This window comes from Acinonyx jubatus, chromosome A1, assembly GCF_027475565.1.
Source record: "Acinonyx jubatus isolate Ajub_Pintada_27869175 chromosome A1, VMU_Ajub_asm_v1.0, whole genome shotgun sequence".
Lineage (NCBI taxonomy): Eukaryota > Metazoa > Chordata > Mammalia > Carnivora > Felidae > Acinonyx > Acinonyx jubatus.
In genome coordinates, this window is record NC_069380.1 from 38,665,665 (window position 1) to 38,677,648 (window position 11,984).

General features: G+C 34.9%; 1 non-coding gene across 1 annotated transcript; it reads left to right on the top strand.

Moving 5' to 3' along the window:
• The first annotated feature begins 4,273 nt into the window (after positions 1 to 4,273).
• On the top strand, positions 4,274 to 4,377 carry LOC113601204 (U6 spliceosomal RNA). Its single transcript, XR_003422356.1, has one exon. It is a non-coding gene; the product is annotated as a U6 spliceosomal RNA (small nuclear RNA).
• Positions 4,378 to 11,984: the final 7,607 nt, after the last annotated feature.

Below are 11,984 nucleotides of genomic sequence, written 5' to 3' on the forward strand. Positions count from 1 at the left end.
TTTGTTATAACTGTTTTCTTTAACAGAAACATAAATCTAGAGAAAGGTGAAAGCATAAAGTGGCATTAAATGCTCTAAAATTCAAGATTAAAATGACACAGGGTCATGGATTGAAGAAAACCGTTACAAATTACGACTTATCCTCATTTTTAAAATGTTAATTAAATTCTCTCTCATTAGGAGTCACAAAACACTCAGAAAACGCTCTTTATTTTTGTGCAACATATGTAATGTTGACCAGTTTCTCTCTTGATTACATTCTAATTACTGTTTTCCTTTTTCTCTCGAGAATGTAGAAGGAATCTTGTTTCCTTTCTAGTTTTGATTTCTCTTTCTACCCAATATTTACATTTACAGAATAAAAGAAATATAATGCCATAAATTTGCCAGAAAATGAAATTAGAACTATGTCAGCCAAAATCAATGAAGTGAAAAGCACTGTGACAACAAATATAGATTAGACGAGGAAGACCGTGAGAGTAAGCATAGTGTTTCTACATTTCTTTCATCACTTTTTATCTGTTGTTATTCAGTAAAACAAATGCAGAAATAAGCTCCAATCAGGATTATTAGAAACATATAGTCTGTACCAAGATGGAATAATATCCACCATAATATTAATTTTTCATGGAAGTTATTGGATAACTTTTATGGAGTATTTTTGTTTTAGTAGACATATAAGGAATGGATTCTGAACTTAAACAGCCTGGGTTTAATCCTGGAGCTGCTGCTTAATAAACTCACTCAATCACTCTGTTGTTTGGGGTGATCTCCTCTGAAAAGTGGTGTGAGAATAAAAGCACCTCTTTATTGTGAAAATTAAATAGGTTAGTTCAATTAGTATTCATGCTTGTGCTGACATGAAACAGTTATTCAAATCAACATCAACCATTACCTTATACCACAAAAACTAGCAAAAATATACATAAAATCCAAAATGTATTTTGATAACAAAGTTATACTGAATCCTTTGGAACTAAGTTGCTAACTTAAAAAGGGGATATTAAAGGTTTGCATTTCAGGGGCCATCATGGCTCTTGCTATTTGCTGCAGGTAACGGAAACTCTAAATCAAATTTTAAAAATGTAAACAATAAGTAAAATAGTGTATTATTTGACATAGCGGTAGATAGGAAGACCATCCAGGTTTTTTGTTTGTTTTTTTTCTTTCTCTCTGGATATTTAATCAATGCATGCCTTTCCCTCATTGCCATAAGATGTCAGACAGAGACACTGAAACATTTTGGGTCCTGGTTCACACCCAGAGAAAGTGAAAACCTTTTTTTTTCTCAAGCATGGAATAAGAGTCTTTCCCTTCAAACCAGTCATTTCTTGTCCACCTGCTCTGTGCACCAAATGGCTTAATTAACTGCACTTACCCCTACTGGAGTCAGGAGCAGGGGATTGAGGGAAGTTCCCCAGATCTATTTAGTTCTATGGAATTCAGAAGAGACAGACGTAAAATGACTATTTGGTAGAAACAAAGTAGGGGGAGCAATTGCTAGAGAGGCAAAAGCACTGTCTGCTACAATAGTGGACACTTTGATTATAGAACCTCATTTTAGCAGGGAAGTTGTGCACTGATAGAGTAAGTTGGTGCTAATAAAAAACTTCCACACGACAGTGTATCTCCCACCTGTGTACTACTGAATGGATTTTTATCTTTTTAAGCAGAGTGACAGGCTATTACATGTAACCTCAACACACTGTACATTTATGCATAAAAGACTGATAAAAATATAATTTCCTCTAAATATATTTTGATTAGGAAAAGAGGCAAAGATGGAAAAAAAGATGAGGCTTGAAACATTTCCTAGGGTGGTGTGTTACAGAGAGAGAAGTATGAATGTGTGGAATAGGAATCCCTCCCATTGCTAATTCCTTCCAGGACTGACATTCAGATGAAATATATTTATTTGTAGAACTAAATATTCTTTAGTCATCAATCCTTTCTGATTCTTTTTTTGAAGGAATGAATCTGTAGAAAGAGCAAGAAAGAGACAGTTAAGTGGGCAAAGATACAGAAATGTCTGTAATAATAGAGCCATGTGATTTAGATATAATTAGATTTTATGACTTTACTGTTATTATTTTCTCTGTTTTGCATATAAATTTGCATATATACGTGATCTCAACTCAAATATATTTTATTGGGAAAAATAATGTTTAATTATATGATGCTGGTCATCTTGAGAATAGATTTAATATATATATAGTGTTTCATCAAAATATATTAAACTCGTTAGAAATGGTCTCCCACATTTTTTGGCTTTATGTTTGATTCCTTTTTGGTCTTTGTTAAATTCAAAAATCTATAACTGTAAAGTTAAGAGAGGGAAAATCACAGTGGTGCCATATAGAAAGAATATTTAACAGTTTTTATTTTAAAGCTTAATTGAACACGAGGAGTAGAGATTTTCAAAGTGCTAAATTATTTGAAGTATTTATAAAATAACATATATTTTTTAAATAATAAAGATAATAATTATGAATTCAAGTAACATCCTGCACCTGGACACAATTTTTAAATATGATTACGTATTCAATTCCATTTTCCCAATAATGTACCTTTTAGATTGAGAGCCTGAATTTATGTTCAGTTTCCAGATTAATTCCTTCACCAAATATTAGAGAAATAGATTGTATTTTGTGGGGGGATGCTGCTATGAATTCTTGTCTGCTTACTAATCATGGGACTTGTGTATCCTCTATTTCATCCTTCTTTGAGTTTATTGATTACCTCATCGACTTTTCTATTTCCAGCCTGTCTGTTCATTCAGACCAGTTTGCACCATTAGCAAAATACACAGTTTATGTTTTATTCCTCCTCTCAATACCCACTTTTGAAATTAGGCTTTGAAATACAGCAACTGGTTGGCATTAAAACAAATATTTTAAACTTTGCAATGAGGTAAATTTCAGTTTGTTTTTTTCTAAATTGAATGGAATATAAGCTGTTTTCAAAGTAAATAATGAAAGCTTATTAGAAAATTGCTTAATATTTGCAATACATGACAGTATTTAGAAACACATATGTTTGTAAAATTAAAAGATATACCTCAAGGCTGTTTAGATAAGAGTATTTTTACTGATATGATTTAATCTTTATTCATATTTGCTATGATTCAAAACTTTTAAAATAAGACACATTTTATCATTTAATGCACCATTTCTATTTCTATATGATACAAGGTAAAAAATCATATAATTTATATTTTCTCCATAATTTTTTCTTAGACATACATACTTTCATAGCATGATGGTGACATAATCCAATAGGTAGCTTTTTATTTCTCTTATGACTATATTTTATTCATGATTGAAAAACTTGAAAGTTAGTTCTAGATTGTCTGAGCTTCTCCTGTAATACTGTTATAGATTTTCATATACTGGGCTATATGCAGTCCCTATTATAAAAAAAATTTATGTATAAATTATATTCACACATTGTATCATGGCATATCTATACAATCTTATCAGGGAGCTAAAACTGACCAAGGCCTGGTTTTCTATTTGAAATACATATTTCTACACGGAGAAAACTAATACAACAATGACTTTGCAACAGATCTGCCTCTTTTAAGTATGGTCAAAAACATGTTTCAAAGTTACATAAGACCTTTAGAAGTTAACAGTAATGACTGCTCAGTGACATAAAGAGTCAACGTTCTTTAATTCAGGTTTTATTAAGTTAAAGCTACTTGTGGGGGAGGATTCTTACTTGTTTTAATGTTTGTTCATATTTCTAGTTATATTACTAGTTGTATTTTGTTATATTTCTAGTTTCTAAAACCAGTACTTAAATGGTCTCTTCAGATCAATATGTGTTGTGCTAAATAATTAAGTAAATACATTTACTGTTGCTTATTCTCTGCTCTTCAATCCAGAGTTGCTTCTTTAAGCACTGCAACCAAATTTAAAAATTTAAAAGACAATTTTTTAGGCATTTTATTCCCAACAGTCCTTGATGCTAGTAAGTCCATGGCATGCATTATCTCAAAGTTTGGAAGAATACCCATAGAATAAAAAAGTCAGTGGATTTTCTTTATAGATTATTTTTCAAATCCAATGTGGAGAAAATAATTATAAGGCAACATTTAACATTGTATAATCCAACCATTTAACTTATGTATTTATTTGAAAATGTATGTTTTATATCAAAAACTGAGATTATTAAAAGTAAAAACTTTAAAGATAGGGTTAGGGTGCAGTTAAGGCAATTCCAAAAGCTTGGATACACCTGTTACATACTACAACGTGAAGGATTAGGTCCAGTGCTCGCTTCACCAGCACACATACTAAAATTGGAAAGGTGCAGACATTAGCATGGCCTCTGTGTCAGGATGACACGCAGACTCATGAAGGATCAGGTGCGTAGAGGGTATGATGTAGACAAAGGACAGGAGAGGTATGCAAACTGATTTTGGAGTAATCCCTTCCCTAGTCTGAGAGCTGGTGGGAGGATGATCTGAGGAATCTATGTGAGGTAGATTCTTGAGAAGGGAACCAATGCCTCACTCTCTGGTTGTAGTTGAAAGGGAAGCAAAAAACAACAACAACAACAACAAAAAGCTTTCAGAAGCTAGAGTTGCACCCTACCAAGAATAGTGCTGCATTCAGCACATTGTCAGAGAGGAAGAGTAACAGTGGGGATAGAATTGCTCAGGCAGGTCTCACACCCAAAGGCAGCCTCCAGCACACCCCAGTGCAGTAACGAGGCTTCTCTAAATCTTTCCATCTCCTCTGAGGGATAAAAGTGTGGGTTAGATACATAGAGCCCCCTAAGTACTCTGGGAGAGGGACAAGGTAGAGGTAGAGTATGTGCAGCAGGCTACCTGAGGAGGTCCAAGGTATCAATAATGTATAGCAAATCCATAGCACGTCCAAGGTATCAATAATGATTGACATATACAGCTCTGAAATTGAAGTATACTGATCCCACTTGGGGGTCAGTGTAGACAGAATAGTTATGAGGCTTCTCTCTCCATTCCTCCTTGAATTAAAGAACATATGTGAACCCACTCACTCCAGGAAGAAATAAAATACAAAGGTGAAGGGAGAGAAATCAGAGAGCCTTGATTGAATAGAGAGTCATGACAAAAGTAATTCAGTTCCAAATGGAATAACACCAAGTTTATCTTTCTTTAATGGACAGTTTGTAACTATCCTACAATCAATAAAAAACTAGATCCCATCATTTGTACTTAAAGAGATATAAAGATAGGTATTCTTTACACACCTGATTCAAAGAAGTGTAAATTTAATGCACATTAAATTTGTAATTAGGTTGTTAAAAGCTCTGTAGGTGGTTCCATATGCCAGTCAAAACTATCCCCTTACTATGTTTAATCAGAATCACCTGAAGGGCCTTTTAGTAAAACAAAGATTCCTGGACCTCTGGGGTGGGGACTGAGAATTTGCATTTTTAACAATTTTCCAGGTGATGCTGATGCTTCCGGTCTAACCCCTACTCTTCGACAACCATTGCCTTACTGTATATAACCATATTGTATGGTTTTTGCTTTAGTCAAAATCTCCAGTGTTTTTATCATGTCCACTATTTTCTATATCTCATTTAATACTCAAACACAAGAGAAATGGATGGCTTTATAGAATAAACCAAAGTCACTTTTATTTTTGCAGTTGCACTGTTGGGTGGCAGTTAAATTAAATCACAGTGTATGGGATGTGCCCAGAAGAATTGTGGCTTCTTTTATGGAACTGTGCTTTAAATTTTATCTGGTCCTTTCCACTTATCCTTCTCAGGTGGAAGGGTTGATGCAAGATTTTAGTATTAATGAAAGATACAACCTGTGTGATTATGCCAAATTTCCTACTAATGTATTTGTAATAGCAAATAAACAGTAACTTTGTTGAAATGATGCAGAACATAGTCATGTATGGGATAGAGAAGAGGGTATAGTTTGGGCATAGCATATTTTACTCTCCTGTTAGGTAACAAGCTATAATTGATGCTCATTAAAGCAGATGTCTGAAAAGTATTTGATGGATTGATAGAAGTGACATGCTCTTCGAACTAACTATGCACCTAAGAGAAAGTCTCAATTATTCCTTTTATCATAGAAAAGTCAACGATTTTAACAACAGCTATATTATATACATTGTGATGTATAATTTGATGACTCATCCTCAGAGGTGGGGACAAAGGATTTCACTAGTAGGTAAGAGCATAGGAACGCCTTCTTGGCCTCCTGGGAATTAAAAATCTTGTGTTGTTACATCCAAACTCCTACTCTGCCAGTGTGGGTCCGAGTAGTGAATACAACTGACTGAACTAAAAGTCTTTTAAAATATATTAATTTAATATTTCCAGGCATTGTTCTAAGCATTTATGACCTATGTTAATCTTCATAACAAGTCAATGAGATGAGAAGAAGTTGAATAGACATTTAAGTATTTTGTCTAACTAGTGAGCAGAGTAATTGGGATTAGAATCTGGCATTTGGGGAGGGATTCTTACTGTTGTCAGTAAACTTGATACTTTCTCCCCTTCATGAATCTATTACCATACCTACCATGAGACTATTACCAAATGTCTGATCCCCTTAATTAAATAATCATGGTAGTTTTCTCCTCCTAGATACCTCTGCATAATTGTTTACTCTTATTGGCCTGTTTCATTTTCCATTTCATTGAATTTTCTAATTTTCTTCCTAATTTAGACACTTTTCTTATGTCTGACTCATGGGTTCCCCTTTTATTGCCATTTGATAAATGAATGCATTTTCAAAATTAAGACATCAGCCTCATATTTTTCCTAGTTTACTTTGGCAATTTCACCAATTTCCAGGTAAATAATTTTATTTTCAAGAGATACCAACATTTCCCATCCCAATGTTCTTTTTCAGTGTGAACCTGTCATTTCCCCAACGGGAGGTAGAATTTAATTTCCTTCTCCTTCAATCTGGACAAGTTTATAACTGCTTTGACCAACAGAATATGTGGGAAGGAAGCTATATATCTTCCAAAGGTAGGTCAAAAGAGGCTATCAGCTTTAACTCTGCTCTGTTGGAACACCATTCTGAGCAAAGCTAGTTGGCAAGAAGTCTCACTACCCTGAAACTACCACTAGGTTTAATATTTCCAAGTGTAACATTTCCAGACTTTCAGTTATCTCTGCTTATGCATGAAACAGGTGGGTAGATGAATACGATTCAAATCAATAATTCAAATCAATCAATAAAACCACTGGTGGAATACCAATGAGCCACCATAGATAATGAAATGAGAAGTAAAATCATAGGCTTCCATATTTATCTTAAATAAGTTCCTTTCATGTCAAACCCTGCCCCTATTTCTGACCCACAGAATCTTTAAAAATAATGATTTAAGTGTAAACCATTAAATTTGAAGTGGTTTATTGTGCAACATTATTAACTTGAATACCCATGTATTCTAAAACCCCCATTTTACAGCTAAACTTCTAGTAATTTTCTATTCCCATCTCATCCTCCTCCCATTATGTTCTTTTTACTTTCAAACGTTGTATTCTAAATACTACATTTGGCACTGGACACATTAACAAAATAAGATGTAGTCTCTTCCCTCATGTCATATTTGGAAAATGTTTTATTTGGGAAAAAAGAGCAAATATAGCAATGTTTTAGATTATGTCAATTTAGAAATAAACAAAGGCATTTGGGAGAAAATAAGAATCACAATCAATACTCAGTAGAGTTAAAATTTATTTTATTTTGTGTTTGATACATTTAATGAATGACTAATTCTATTTATTCTACTGCTAAATTAAAATTATCCTTTCTATTTCTATTCCTAAAGTCATTGCTATAATGCATGTATTCTCACTGTGTGTTGTAAAGTTTCCTAAAATACAGGCAATATATTCTGTCTCAATCTCTGGATGAAATTAAGTAATTAATTAGTTAGGTGATAGAGTATTAAATGTCATGCATTAAGATATATGAAGAAAGACAATTAAAAAGTGATCCTCAAAGGTGTGTAGAAAACCCAGAGATTGTCAGCCAGGCCAGGCCAGTATGTACAAAGACTGTGTGTACATTGTTCATATACAATGTGTTGTTGTCTTTATTATTTCATATTAAACATGTAGCTTCTATCTTGGAAAAAATAAAAAGTATTCCTCAAGTAATTCAAATATTGAATCGAGATGATAAGACAGTTTAGAAAATAAGTCAGTAAATTACTTTCCAGTGGTCCTGTAACTATTAATTACCACACTCCAGACTTGTGTATACAGTCCAGAATTCTATAATGTATCATTCTAAACTAAAGTGTACATACTTCCTATAGTCATTCCTCATGCTCCAGTTCCCTAAATGATGATGTAATGAGGGCTAGATATTTATCTGAACATTCAGGAGATTTTGCACCAGAGGAGAGAAACCCCAAAGATCTGAGATCCCCTAACCTTGTTCACCTCTAAATAATGATCAAATATTTCTGGGGTAAAAAGGAAAAAAATATCTCTAGGTTTATTACCCTTGCAGTGGAAGCAAATGGCTCCAGGGGAGGTAAGCTTTTAAATATCACCAGAGCAATTCACTGTGTCTAACTTCAAGAGGATGAAGTTACTGGTAGAGTTTATCGTGGACCCCTGCAGCCCGCTCCACAGAGGACACCGGCAGTTTTTGCCAGTGAGGTAACCAACAGCTGTTGCTGCCACAGACATATGGAGAGGGAAGGCTGCTGTGTGCCCCTCAGAAGGAGTGCTGTTGCACTGTCCAGGACCGGGGTGTCCAGTCTCTCTCCCAACCACGCACACACCTCACACCTCAGAACCCTGGCTCGACCATGTGTGTCAGTACTTCAGACCCTGCTCTACAGCTGCTTAGGCACCTGAGCCACCGTGTGGGGGGCTACCCAGTGCCCTGGACCCTGGAGCTGCTTTCATTCTGTGGAGCACCTGTGTTCCAGTTGCCAGCACTATGGCTGTTCCACAGGCACCATGCACCAGGTGAAGTGCTTCTACCACCGCTAGTGTGCCTAGTGTGCCCGCAAGCCATACCTGCTGCCGCGAGGGTCTCTCTCAGCCACCACATCCCTGTGGGAAAAAAAGAGATCAAGAGGTCCCCCACCAGCCTTTGACACAGAAGACCCTAATAGCCCTTACCACCACTACAGTTACCCGCAGCATTGGCCACTGAGAACCCCTGCACCCATCGCTAATGCTGACTTCAGCCAATGGAGATGCATGGAGACAACACCCTTGGGTCTTTCCAGGAGCTGGAATTGCCACACCTGAGCCAGCTGACACCCTCACACTCTCCCACAGGTAAAGATCTTTCTGCACCAAAACCAATATGTAAAGTCTAGAACAGGTGACTGCTCCATCAAATGTGGAGCCACCAACACAAGACTGTAGGAAACATGATACTACCAAGTGAACACAATAATTATAAAGCACATGAAGCCTGTATGGCTTATGGGATATTGTCAACAAAAACAATTTTTGCATTATGAAGATGCCCGAAGCGGAAAAAGAGACAGAAAACTGATTTAAAAATAAAATGTATGAAAACTACCTAAAGCTGGAGAGAGATACAGACATGCAGGTACCTGAAGCTTATATGTCTCCATGCAAATTCAACCCCAAAATGACTACATCAAAACACATTATAATAAAACTGTCAAAAATCAAAGACAAAGAATACTGAAAGCAAAAAGAGAAAGGAAACTCATCTCATACAAGGAAACCCACTGCAGCTATCAGCACATTTCTCAGCAGCAACCTTGCAGGCCAGGAAAGAGTAGAATGATATATTCAAAGTGCTTAAAGAAAAAAAAAATCAAACAAAAATACTTTACCCAGTAAGTCTTCCAAAATAGAGGACAGATGAAGACTTTCCCAGACAAACAAAAGCTGAGGGAGCTCATGACCCCTAGATCTGCCTTACAAGAAATGCTAAAGGGAGTTCTTTATGCTAACATAAAGGATTTTGATTAGTAACATGAAAACAAACTGAGTTTTAGTTAACATCAAAACCTATGTTGTTAAAACTAATGATATATTTTCTTTGCAATCTAGGAAAGTTTATGGTACACCTTTTTTGATTCTATCATGAACACAGGACTATTAGGAAAAGCAAGATGACATTAAATAGTGTTCAAAGAAACGTTTGTTTTATCAAAATAATATACTTCGATTTAAATAGCTTTGTTTAGGGGCGCCTGGGTGGCGCAGTCAGTTAAGCGTCTGACTTCAGCCAGGTCACGATCTCGCAGTCCGTGAGTTCGAGCCCCGTGTCAGGCTCTGGGCTGATGGCTCAGAGCCTGGAGCCTGTTTCCGATTCTGTGTCTCCCTCTCTCTCTGCCCCTCCCCCGTTCATGCTCTGTCTCTCTCTGTCCCAAAAATAAATAAAAAACGTTGAAAAAAAAATTTTTTTTTAAATAAAATAAAATAAATAAATAGCTTTGTTTAAGTGGCCTGCCATTATTCTCCTGATTACCAATTTATCAATTTATATGGTACATTATATATTTATATAATTCCTAGTAACTTAAAAATGAGGTTTAGCTCTATGTTACAGCTATTTTATCTTCATTGATTTTATTTCAAAGTACATGTGTAATAAGGGGTACTATCTGAGGAGCACAAAATATGCTGCTATATTATTTTCTAAATGTTAGCTATGTTATATTTGAGAAGTCACCTGCCTCTGTGGTGTTTCCTTTGAAACATGACCCTCTCTTTTTTACTTGTCATGCATTTATAGCATTAAGGTAATAGTTGAGTGAGACAAAACCATTCAGACTGTATTTCATTATGGTATGGTGGGCATCAGGCAATAGTTACCCTCAAAGGCTTTAAAATGATTTCCACAGAATTGTGTCAATCGTCATCAAAAGTGAATGTGTTGAAATCAAAAGTGAGAATCTTGCTATAGTGTATCCAAGAAATAAATTTAAATAGTGTTTCTCTTTGATTTTAGAATAGTATATTACATAGTCTATTTTAAATTATTTGAAAAATATTTTTTCCAAACAAACTGATATTGTCTAACCTGCATGCATAAAATTAAATTAGGGCAAACACAAAACAAAGTTATTTTCTTAATTGCCAAACAAATTCACTGTTTCACAATCAAAGGCAGATACTCCAGGGCATGAATTGCACAGAGTTAATTCACGCTTAGGTGCATTGATGGCTCAGAGCCTTCAGCCTCATGCTTAGCAGAACACTAGGTGTGAAATATTACAACACAATTCACAACCTGTCATGTCTTATGGCTTAATTAGGAATGTTTATGATCTTGTTACTCATATTCTATCAGTAATAGACAACTAAAAAAAGAGACAAGGGACCATTATATGCAGAATAGTGTCATCATCATCGCATAAACTGAAAGCTCAAACTGTGGTTTAATTCAGTCTGGAATGGTAACTAAAGAAATAACAAAAATAAGTATCATAGGAGAATAGAACCACACAAATACTGTGTCCAAGAAAAGAACTGTGAAGTGACATATGCATGTATTATTTGATCTCCTTATTGGATACATGAATATTTGGGTGTATTTACTGGGGTTAAAAAGACATTCAGTCTAATCATCCAAGAAAACTACATATATTCTGAAAAGGAGGAAATTGGTTTAACCCATCAACACCATAGAGGGTGTTTGACCCTTAATGCATAAACTCAAAAAAGATTTTGTTTTATTCTGTGATGATAAAACCTTCAATGTTTTCAATATTTCTTATAACTTAAATGACTACCCAGTAATTTCACAACTTTTGGATTCTGCTTTTGTTTTTGTATCTATGTAGTAGTAGATAAATATTTAATAATGTACATCAGTAAAAAAATATAGTAAAGGAAAGCTCATTTTAAGACTGTTGGTGTAAAATGCACTTACAAAATGATATGTTATAATACATCAAAAAAGATATTGGGCGTGCGGTTTAGTAAATTAGGATTAAACAATATGTATACTGGAATCAGACCTGATCAAATATGAATGTCCTATTTTTACCTGTAATATGTAC